Genomic DNA, 12165 nt, shown 5'->3' on the forward strand with positions numbered 1-12165 from the left:
GGAGAGGAGCTGAGATCCAGCTGACTGCTTTACTATACAGCAGAGGCCATGGACTAAGAGGCTTACCTGCCAGGGGAGCTAATGACAAAGTAACTGCTGTGCGTACTGCTGATTGTTTCCACCATGTTATTTTGATATGTGACCAATAAGGGAAGAATAGTCATCAGCCTTTCCTCCAGCCTGCAGATAGGAGACTGGAGCGGTGAATACACGAGTGGTAGAAACGCTATGAAAGGTTAACATAATAGAAATATAAAAATAGAATGTATATACAATGGGATATAATAGAAATAGAAAAATCTGTATCCTCTAATACAGAGTCATCTTCTCTCCATGGTGGAGAGCAGCTGCTCCTATGCTGTTTGGAGGTAGCAAGGAGAATATCATTAAAAATTCCCTATTTTGAAAAATGTACATGCATAATTATAGTTAATTCAATTCATATTTGTTGGACACCTAGCATGCTTCGGGCTCAAATAAAGCGCGCGCGCACACACACACACACACACACGCTAAGCTATTTCATCTGCATAGTAGGTTCCTTTTCCTCTCTCGCACAGTTGCTGAGGATGTGAGCTTTCTTGCTACCAGGCACTGTGTTAGGTACCAGTGGAGCTCAAGGTCATAGGCTGACTCCTTCATTTCCTTTGTGGAAAGTATGTCCTCTGATTGAACATGATGTTATGTGGGATCCCATAACCAGGGGATCAAACTCAGGTGATCCACCTAGGTGCCTCTTGGCACTCTTCTGCCCAATTTTCTTTCTTTTTCTTTTTTTGTGAGGAATCCTGACCATGAGCTAACATCCATTGCCAATCTTCCTCTTTTTGCTCAGGAAGATTGCCCCTGGGCTAACATCTGTGACCATCTTCCTCTATTTTGTATATGGGATGTCGCCACAGCATGGCTTGATGAGTAGTGAGTAGCTCCGCACCTGGGATCCAAACCTGTGAACCACGGGCTGCCAAAGCAGAGCACGCAGATTTAACCACTATGCCACGAGGCTGGCCCCCCTCTTTTGTCCAATTTTGATGGCAAGTAGACAAGTGTAGCAATCCTAGCTTGAGAAGGTCATGATGATCAGGGCTTTAGGCTCTTAAAGGATGAGTTTCTGGATCTTGTCACCAGGAAGCCTCTAAGACAAGCAGAGGTGCCAGCTGAAGAGAAGGGAAATCTACAATGAATAATGGAGGAGGGAGACAACATCAGTTGCAATTATTCCAAGACCAGTTGCAATGCGGTGGGGGAACACTGTAGTTCTTCTCGTTTTATTTTCTCTCCCAAGTTTTTCCCAGAAAGAGAGACCCCTAGAGTCCTGGAAGAGCTGCTCCCTGTGTGTACGTGAGGAAGTGGATCCTGGCAGTGTTGGGGGAGACTGCGGCAGACATGATCTGTGCCCCCAGGTTCTCCTTCATTGTTCCAGCTCCTGGAGTGCTGCTAACAGATGACTTTCAGCTCAGACCCTTTGGTAATTGCCTTAGCTGCAAAGTCACCTCGGCCAACGTCATACACCCTCCTGGGCCCTGCCCACATCCAGTGACTGATAAGCTGGATGTATAAAGACCCATTTGACTCAAAGCAGGACAACTCCACTGGGCCATTGCAGCTTCAGTAATAATCATTTAAGTTATGACTTAGTAGACAGTCTAGGAGACTTAGATGCAAATCTATTTAAAGTTTCTGCTATTGTTTGACATTAGTATGCTATTAAATTTTAATTACTATAAATAATTTGATGATAACATCTTCAGCATGGAATTTTTCTCTTTTTAAAAAAAATTTACATAGAATAAAGTCCCATGATCAGGATCACTAACTCAAAGCACACATGCATTTTTGTACTTCCTGACATCTATGGCCTAATTGCTTTTCAAAAGGGTCATGTAGGTTTACTGGCATACATCAAAATACATGTTTCCATGTAGCCCACACTTTGTAAACATTTCCAACTCAGGTATTTGTGGACTTTTAAAAATTCTGCCCAATTCTTCTTGGCATAAAGAAAATTTGTTCAGCTAATTCTGAAACTTTATGTTGACAAAGTCTAAAAACTTTATTCAAATTTGAATGATGAAGATGGGAAATTTTATCAGCTTGCTTTAAAGAAAGTTGCTGTTACCTTGATAAAACAATTCCCTACTCACTCACATTGTAACTTTACAAATTGCTTTTTCAGCCTCTTTGGATCTTTTTCTATGTTTATTGGGAAGATTTGCTTTATATGATTAGATACTGAAAAACTTGTATGGCTTTGAGGAAGAGAAAAGCTGCCCCTAACATCCAGGACTTGGCCGGCTGCTCCTGCGAAATCATATAGTGTTCTCCTTTTGAAATAAACGATTTCATGGAACGTTGACATCAGACAAGCCACTCTGAACATGGTGGATCAAGACCCATCAAAACCACCCCATAACCACATCTGAACACAGACAAAATCATGACCATGGCTTAAGCCACAAAAATGAGCAAACATCCCCCATCCCGGCTGATCAGAGTGTCTGCAGCTTCTTTACCAAGTACAGCTTTAGCCTCGCTCGTGTCTGCCCTCCGTCTAGATAAGATTTATCAGAAGACCCAACCATAAAATTGCCGCCCTTCCTGAGAACAACCAATCCAGAGCAAAGCCCTGCTTCCTAACCTCTCACCAAAATTGCCTAATGCAAGCCCAAATAAGTTCTTCTGAATGCCATTTTAGTGAGACACCCCTCCCCAGGGTGCTCTCTCCCTTGCACAATGAACAACACACACTGCTTGTTCATCTACAGTGGTGTTCCAGTGGAGTGCCTGACAATTTCTTTACTTCACCATTAGTAATTTCAACTTAACTTGGTTAGAATTTTGGAGGAAAAGTTTGATTTATCTTAATCTAGACTTCCAGGTTAACTTCTCTACCTTACACACTATTTTTGTCCTAATTTCCTCAATTTTCAGTACACTTTTCTTCACACAAGTACTAAGTCAACAAAAATTTTGTTAAATGTTTGGCCATCTTTCTCCTCCCCAAATATTTTAATATGCATGTATGTGTGCACGTGTGTGTGTATACATGCATATATATATGCCTGATAAATAAGTGAAAGGCGATAGGATATATTGGAGTATATGAGGAAGCCATTTGGTTTAAAACTAATTTGGCTTGACCTTGTTTTCCAGAAAGGCCTAACATGGCCTGTTGAGCATGTGTCATACATCTGCTTCAAACATTAAATGTCCCAAAGACAAGAATGATGCCCTTAAAGACAGGGATGTAGCTTCCCCCCATATCGGCATTTCTTTAATTACCAATTAATTACCAACTTGCTGTGCTCACCCTGTGACCACTGACTGCTATGCTAGCTAAGCATCTCATGACAGTAGTAAAAGAGATATTCCTGTCATATGTGATGTGTGCTCTTTGTTCCAAGATGGTAGATAACCATTCTGTATACTCCACTTCTCTGGTACGCTTCCTTCCCTAGGGAAGGAAGCCCCCCAAGCTATAGTCCTCAGACCTGGCTCATAATAAACTCACCCCAAATTTTGATTCATAGATTGATTATGTATTACTTGCATTGACATGCAAATATATATACATATGTATATATATTTATGTATTTCTCCTTTTAAACAATTTTATCATAGAACTGCTTATGGAGAGATGAAAATCCAGTGTGTGTTTAGCTGGTGCATTTCTTGCCATTTGCTTGTATGGCATTCTGAAACTTTGAGGTTTCCTCAGAACTTGAGCAGAGCTGATCCAACTACCTGTGGACAGGTAGAAAGACCAATGAGACACCAACGGAATACATGCGGAGAGGTCAATGGGCCATAGGCTGGAGAGGAGTCTGTTGTGATGGCGAGGGCTGTGGTAGGGTATCAGATCCAATGAGAGGGAACCAAATTGTGCAACTGTCAATAAGTCAGATCAGTGGAGAGACTGAGTCACTCTTCATATATGTAATTCTCTGAATTTCTAAAAACAAACTCATGGCAGAAGTGGTTTTGAATAAAATGAGAAGCAATCAGTTTGGTCATGTTTTATTTCTCAACATCGTTTCCTGTTCTTGGACTAAAGCATACCTATGACTGAGAATGTTTCCTCCAAATTCTCAGAAAATGAAGCTTGTTTTCCTTGAGTTTGACATATATTGTATTTCATACAGTTACACAAGTTGGTGAATAGCAATATGTTGACTAATTGTGAGTGAACCTATCATGATGAATTTCAAATTACAAAATCTAGATGAGGCTGCATAGCCATGATCTGATCATTGCTTTGGTCTGGAGACAATTCTGTATCTTTCATCTTCAGAAAGATGTCCACAATGAAGTCCTTATTAAAACCATAGCGTGTAGAAAGTAAATTCCTCGTGTAAAGTTATTTCAAGCACCCAAATATACAGTTTTGGTATCTATGTATCAGTTAAGAGCTTTTAGTTGCAGAAAACCTGAGTCAATGGGACTTAATAATGTGGATTTATTGGCTCATGTAATTGAAAACCAAAGGAAGATCTAGTATCAAATATGCTTTGGTCAAGATCTTGGCTTTTTCTCTTCATTCTGTCTTTATCCTCAGCCAGGATGTGACCCCATGGTAGCAAAGATGGCTTCCAGCAGCAACTAGGACTACATGCTTCCTCGTCCATTTCCAGGGTAGAAAGCGGCACTTCTCACAATATCAAATGGTATTTCCCGTTCTCCATGCAGATTGAACCAAGGTGCAATGACCATTGTTGTAAGGCGTGTGAGAATATGCTGATTGACCATCACCGGAAGCTGGAAGTGGGTAGGCCCACTTAAACATCATGGTCGCTGCATGATTACTACAAGGTATTTCTGTAAAGGAAAATCAGACATCTGTTGGTAGGGTGAACAGAGGGAATAGATACTGGTCAGGCCTGTCCAGGACTTTCCATTTTAAACTTTATCTCTATAGGAAGTGATATCCTATCTTACCTATAAGTGGCAGTATTGAGCTAAAAACATGAGCTCTGGACTTAGGTTTCAGTCATTCAGTTCTTAGATCCACCAATTACAAGAAGTGTGGTTTTACGCAAGTCACTTAACCTCTCTGTGCCTCAGTGTCTTCATTTGTAAAATGAAATTAGTAGAATCTTCCTTCTAGAGCTGCTATGAAGATTCAATGGAATGACACATATAGAGTACTTAGCATCGTGCTTGTCTATTTCTAAGTACTTGGAACAATATATTTGCATGTGAAGTAGCCATTTGATGGATTCTGGAAGGCATCATTTTTATCTGCTTGGACATCTGCATGCTGCCCAGTATGTTTTGGAGGCTTCTCTTCCCATCCTCAGGTCATTTTTGTCAACTAACATGTTCATTTTAGGCAGACTCAATTCTTTGACCCAGACATTGGAGCGTGGTCTGATACTGAAGAAGAGACGTATTGTGGCACATTGAGGTATAAATGCTCAAAAAGAAGCCCCACCAGGTGCTCCCAATGGGAAGTTTCCTTCACAGTGTAAATATCATTCTTTTTATTTTTTATTTATTTTTTTTGTGAGGAAGATCAGCCCTGAGCTAACATCCATGCTAATCCTCCTCTTTTTGCCGAGGAAGACCGGCTCTGAGCTAACATCTATTGCCAACCCTCCTCCTTTTTTTTCCCTCAAAGGCCCAGTAGATAGTTGTATGTCATAGCTGCACATCCTTCTAGTTGCTGTATGCGGGACATGGCCTCAGCATGGCCAGAGAAGCAGTGCGTCGGTGCGCGCCCGGGAGCCGAACCCGGGCCGCCAGCAACGGAGCGCCCGCACTTAACCACTAAGCCACGGGGCCGGCCCCTCATTCTTAAATGATTTGAGAACAAGATACCAGCAGCATCTTACTGGCCTCTATAGTTTCTTGTTAGGAAAATTACCACACAAGGCCTCATAAACCCATATAGAGCAACAATGTTTTGATTATTCCTTGCTTACTTCTTTTAGCTTAGCTAATTAGAAAACTGAATATACTCACATGGCAATAATGAAATGATTTTCTTTTGGCCTGCAATTCTTATTTCATTTTAATTGCAGCTACGGGTGAGGTGGGCACAGTGGAAAGCACGGGGAAAGGAAGTGAAGTAACCCTAGTTATTTGTTTTGAAACTCACCCAAGTGATGCCTAAAATCAGAGCTTGGACTATACTCTTTTGGGAAAATCTATATAAACTTTGTAACGTAAAAGTTCACGTTACATTAGGGGAGATTGCATCAAACAACCTTTTGCTTTTCAAAATGATTTATCTTATGTATTTATGGAAGTGATGAACTTGGTGAATTTGAAATATGATTTCTGTTTATATAGAAGCAATTAGATCAAGGGAAAGAACATCAATTTTGGAGAAGAAAGACCTGTGTTCAAATCCTGATGGCAGTGTTTGTCAGATGTGTGACCTTGGAAAATGCCTTAACGTCTCTGGGCCTCAGTTTCCAAATCTGTGAAAGAGGGACAATAATACTTTCTTTGTAGAGGTTATGGGATGATTAGAAAGAATAGACATAATTGTCTAGCACAGCGTGTGATAGATATGAAAAGCACAAAAATTATTCTTATTTATAAAGATTCATTGAACGTGTAGAGTTGTAAGGAAAGATCTGTTATACAGTGCAAAGCAGGCCTGTACTCGGAATTCCATGACTTACTGTTGAATGTCCTACATTTGATCATAAAGTGTTCTCCTGTTACAGGATCTCATGGCTTCAGGTCTAAAACTGACAAATTTACATACTTTCTAGTGTCACCGAGGACAAATAAACTGGAACTGCCACCATCAGCCCACTAGATCAGTGGATGTCAACCTTGACTGCACATTGTCATCACTTGGGAACTTTAGAAACCTCAAGGCCGCAACTGCACCCCAGAACAATCAAATCAGAAGTTCCAGGGGTTGGACCCAGGCATCAGTGTTTTTAAAAGCTCTGCAGAAAATTCGAAGTGCAGCCAAGGTGGAGAATGATTGCTCTTAGCCATTGCTTCTCAAACTGTAATGTGCATCACAGGTGATACAAGTCACTTGTGGTCTTGTTAACTGGTAGCTTCTGTTCCTGTAGATCTGGGGTGGGGCCTGGGCACCTGCATTTCCAGCATGCTCTTAGGCGATGCCAACGCTGCTGGTTCCTGGACTGCACTTTGAGTAGCTGGGCTCTATGATGTTTATTTCCCCCTCTCTTCCTGCCATCGCCCAGTTCTGGGAAAAAAATCTTTTGTAAGAGATACTTTATTTTTCCCAAGAATTGCTTTTTTTATTTTTCAGTTTTATTGAGATATAATTGATATATAGCACTGTATAAGTTTAAGGTGTACAGCACAAGGACTTGATATACACAGATTGTGAAATGATTACCACAGTAAGTTTAATTAACATCCATTACCTCATATAATTACAATATGATGAGAACTTTTAGGATTTACTCTCTTAGCAACTTTTAAATATATCATATAGCAGTGTCAACTATAGTCACCACGTTGACATTACATCCCCAGACATATTTATCTTATAACTGGAAGTTTGTACCTTTTATCTACCTTCATCCAATTCCTCTACCCCCTACCTCTAGCCCCTGGTAACCACAAATCTGTTCTCTTTTTCTGTGTATTTTTCTTTTTTTTTAAGATTCCACATATAAGTGAGATCATACAGTGTTTGTCTTTCTCTGTCTTACTTCTTTCACTTAGCATAAAGCCCTCCAGGTACATCCATGTTGTTGCAAATGGCAAGATTTCCTTCTTTTTATGGCCAAATAGTGTTCCTTTTTATATATATGTATACTACATTTTCTTTATCCATTCATCTGTCCATGGACATGTAGGTTGTTTCCACGTCTTGGCTATTGTAAATAATACTGCAATGAATATAAGGGTGCAGATATCTCTTCAACATGATGATTTCATTTCCTTCAGAAATATACCCAGAGGTGGGATTGCTGGGTCATATAGTAGTTCTATTTAAACTTTTTGAGGAACCTCCGTACTGTTTTCCATACTGGCCGCACCAGTTTACATTCCCACCAACAGTGTACAGGGTCCCTCTTCTCCACAACCTCTCCACCACTTGTTATCTCTTGTCTTTTTGATAATAGCCACTCTAACAAGCATGAGGTGATATCTCATTGTGGTTTTGATTTGCATTTCTCCCAGGAACTACCTTTCTCCTGAAGCCAATGTCATCTTTATCCATGACAGTAGAATGTTATTCTTTCTCCAGGAGCGTTTCAAATTGCTCTACCCTTCTTAAAGTAATTTCGACTTGTGAGAAACATACATCTCTGTTTTCAGTAAAAGATGACTGAAAATTTTATCAGGAACATGTTGTTAAAGTATTTGACATAAAGTAGACACCTTCAAAAATTTATTTCACTTCTCTGGAAAGTTTTTAAAGAAGATAATTTATGCACAACTAACAGCCAAGAAGAATGCTTATTCAGGCAGTGTTCGTTTAGATTGAAAACTATGAAGAATTGCTGGTACTTCTGACGTCTGGATTTGAATCTGTAAAGCACTTTTAAACCAAACTGTCCTGTCCAAGATCATTTAGCCAAACTCCACTGGTCAGAATGCTACTAGCTGCTCTATAGCTGACCTTGATTTAGGGCGTAAGAAGCAGAAACTCCTGAACAAATCTAGGACTTGCCAGCATCTGCTACAGGAATATTCACTTTCCTGGTGTACTAGGACACCTTTTGAAGGAGATAGCCAGGATATTTAATACCCATTTCTTAATTTCTTTGTTTTTTACTTTTTCAGCCTGGCCAGGACCAAGCCAATAGTTTTTGAGTCAGACATATCCGTGTTTGAAATCTCAGACCTTCCTATTTGCTATCTTTGAGCCTGGGACAAGGTACTTAGCTGCTTTGCATAAATAATTATTTATTATGATCTCACATAACAGGAAGTCATGAAATGGTTGGTTTTAAGAGTGACTCAGCAGCTTGGCCTGTTGCCAAGGCTCTTCTGATCCTATCACATTGACAATGTCTTTCATCATGGTTATAAGACGGAGGTGGTAACTCCAAGTGTCATAGCTGCGCAGGACAAAGTCCTTAGTAGAAAGACAACATATCTATCATATGCTTCTATCTTATCAGGGAGGAAAGTCTTGCCCAAGACCCTCCCTAGTAATCTGCCCTGTCATCTAACTGGCCAGAAATAGGTCACAGGTCAACCCCTAAACCAATCACTGGCAAAGAAGAATAGGATTATCATGATGGACTTAGATCAGTCATAATTCATCCCTGAGGGGCAGAATTCACACTGTCACGTTGTGGAGAGCACATAGTCACATCATGATCCTCTTAGTAGGCAAAAAAGAGTAGGCTATTGGATTGACACTTGTCATTCTCCATCACGCCATTAATGGATGTCCTTATTCCCTGTTCAAACTATCTCTGAATTAGGCAATTGGACATTGGCCCACGGGGGAGCATTGGCAGGCTTGTTACCCCCAAGCTGATTTATTTCTTTACATCAGACTGTCTTTAAGTTTGCATCATGGAAATTTTGTTTTTCATTAAATAAAGTGATTCTTATTTTGTTGCCATCAAAAACTTTTAGGGCCAGCCCCAGTGGCCTAGTGGTTAGGTTTTGCGCAGTCTGCTTCAGCGGCCCAGGTTTGGTTCTGGGTGCAGACCTACACCACTTGTCTGTCAGTGGCCATGCTGTGGTGATGGCTCACATAGAAAAAGAGAAAGATTGGCAATAGATGTTAGCTCAGGACGAATCTTTCTCAGCAAAAAAAGAAAAAAAAAAACTTTTAAAAAGTTTTTATGTAGCAATCGAGAACAGTATGATCTTTGTTGCTCTGTATAAAATCTAAGGCTAAGAAGGCAAAACTATTTATTTATAAACAAGTACTCTAAGTTACCATCATATTAAGTCTTCCTCAAGAGGAAAGAGGACAAATTTTTCTCCCTTTGTATTAATACGTCATGGATGTTTGTTGGTTTGTTGGTTATAACACACTTATACTGTGTTATAAGTTTTTGACTGGAAGTATCTATCTTATTTATTTTTGTGTTCCAAGAAGCTGACACATTTCCTGGCACATAGTGAATGTTTGAAAAATGTTGTGTTGAAAATAATCTCAAAACACATGATTTCATGCAGTTACTTGATAAGATTCTTCTCTTGGCATTAATGAATATTTCTAGTTTTCCTATTACCATACTTCAGGTAGTTTGACAATGACCTTCCAGCTTGTTGTGAATGCACCAAGTGGTGTTGGCAGTGTCAACTCATGAATTGGCATTACTTTGCATGTATAGAGTAGATGTGGGATTAGGTTGTTTTCATAGTACAAAGCCTTCTATCTGGCCAAGCTTGTTGGTGCATATCAGTCCCAGTTGGTGAACATCAGTCCTACAGCTGAGGGATATCAGTAGTGCTGGGAGCTGGGAGCCAGCCCATCAGATCCTAAGCCTCACTAATGCCCATGTCTGAATCAGAGCAAAGCATGAGGGCACAGGATTCACTGTAACTTGTTTGGCTGGTTTTCATGAGTTGACAATTAACTTTGACAGTCAACTCATTTCCCAATTTGTTAAAGGCGAAACCAATATGTAATACCATATATTTCTTGAAAATGAAATACTTACAGATATCTGAGGAAAGTCTGAGGGAAGTGAGGATCAAAAGTAGCTATCAATAAGGAACTTTAGAACATGATTTTCTGGAAGGCAGAGATCTAAGACTTTTCTACCCTCAGTCCCAATTAGTCACCTGATGCAACACTTTACACTCTGTAGAGGCAATCCTCAGGGGTGCTCACATGTGCCAGAGACTCTTCTTCTCCCCTGAAACATGAACACTGCATGTGCAGTGCACCCATCAGCACTTCTAGGCAGTCGTCCTCACCTAGAGCTCTCTGGATAGGAGGTGGGCCTAAGAGGGCTGGCATTCTGGCAGGCCATGGCTAGGCCAGATGGTTTGCACTTTTCCAGTCATTCTCGGTCTGCATAGCTCTTGCAATCTTCCCGGAATGGAAGGCTAGAGCATGAAACTTTGTCATCTAGGGTTCCTTATGACTAGCAGTTTCTTTGGGCTTGAAGCTGACATTTGGGGAGTAACACTGAGTCAGAGTATGGAGGGGAAGATCTCGGGTTCTGGAGCCACATTTTCCGGGTTCACGTTCCAGCCCTGCCACTTGCAAGCTATGTGACCTCAGGTGAATTGCAGCACCTCTCTTGGTTTCATTGCCTAACTCTCCTCACCTCCGTCATAGGGATATAATGAAGATTAAATGAAAACACTGTCTGCCACAGAGAAAACACTATGCTAGTAAGTAAGATTATCATCATTTGCATCCATCCTAATTCAGACATATATCAACTTTAGCAATTCTACATGGGGCCTGTACACCATTGGCATCAACTTAGAAAACCGTTTGGCTACACAAGGTGGGTGTCAAAATAGTCTGTGTAGCGACTTGGTTGTGATCATCATTTTGCATTAATATTTTTGTTTTAAATTTTCTTAAGTATCTTTCTTATAATTTCTTTATTTTCAAGTTAAAATTTAAGATTTTCAAGGGCTGAGAATTTCTTTATTAATTTCTTCGTATACCCAATGCAGAAGTGCTACATATATTTCAAATAAAAAATGGACTATCTTCAAAATTAAAAAGAAATCTATTGAGAGGTAAGCCTTTCACAGTGCTAAACCAAATAACCAACCAATCCAGTCATAAGGCTCCTAGTTTCAGAAGAGTTAAATTCTAAGGTTGATTTCATTGTTCTCAGTGTAATAATCTGACTACTTTGTCACATAATCTCTCCACCTAACATCCACATGACTTTAGAGTACCTGGACCTCATCATTGCCTTTCATTTTAAGGAGGATTGCGTGCTAAGATTACTAATGGTTTAACTAAAGACAGAGGTTGTGGTATTGAGGAATAATTCCTATTTAGAGATTAGGAAAACTCAAGAACAGGTCATATGCACTTAGGATGTTTTTTAACCAATGAAATATCCAGTTGGCATCATTCAAGTAACACAAGAGTTTCTGAGGATTGGAAACCATGTAATGTGCGCAAAGTGTTGGTAAAACGTGACAGTGTGTCCTGGTCTAAAAGATAACATTTTGGTCATTTCTCTGGTCATTGAAAAGCTGCATCTACATCACAGCTTCTTGGAGGCGACTTAGAATGAATTATCTCAGCAGGGCAGTGGGTGTGGCCCACAT

Source organism: Diceros bicornis, chromosome 8 (genome assembly GCF_020826845.1).
Source record: "Diceros bicornis minor isolate mBicDic1 chromosome 8, mDicBic1.mat.cur, whole genome shotgun sequence".
NCBI classification, from domain to species: domain Eukaryota; kingdom Metazoa; phylum Chordata; class Mammalia; order Perissodactyla; family Rhinocerotidae; genus Diceros; species Diceros bicornis.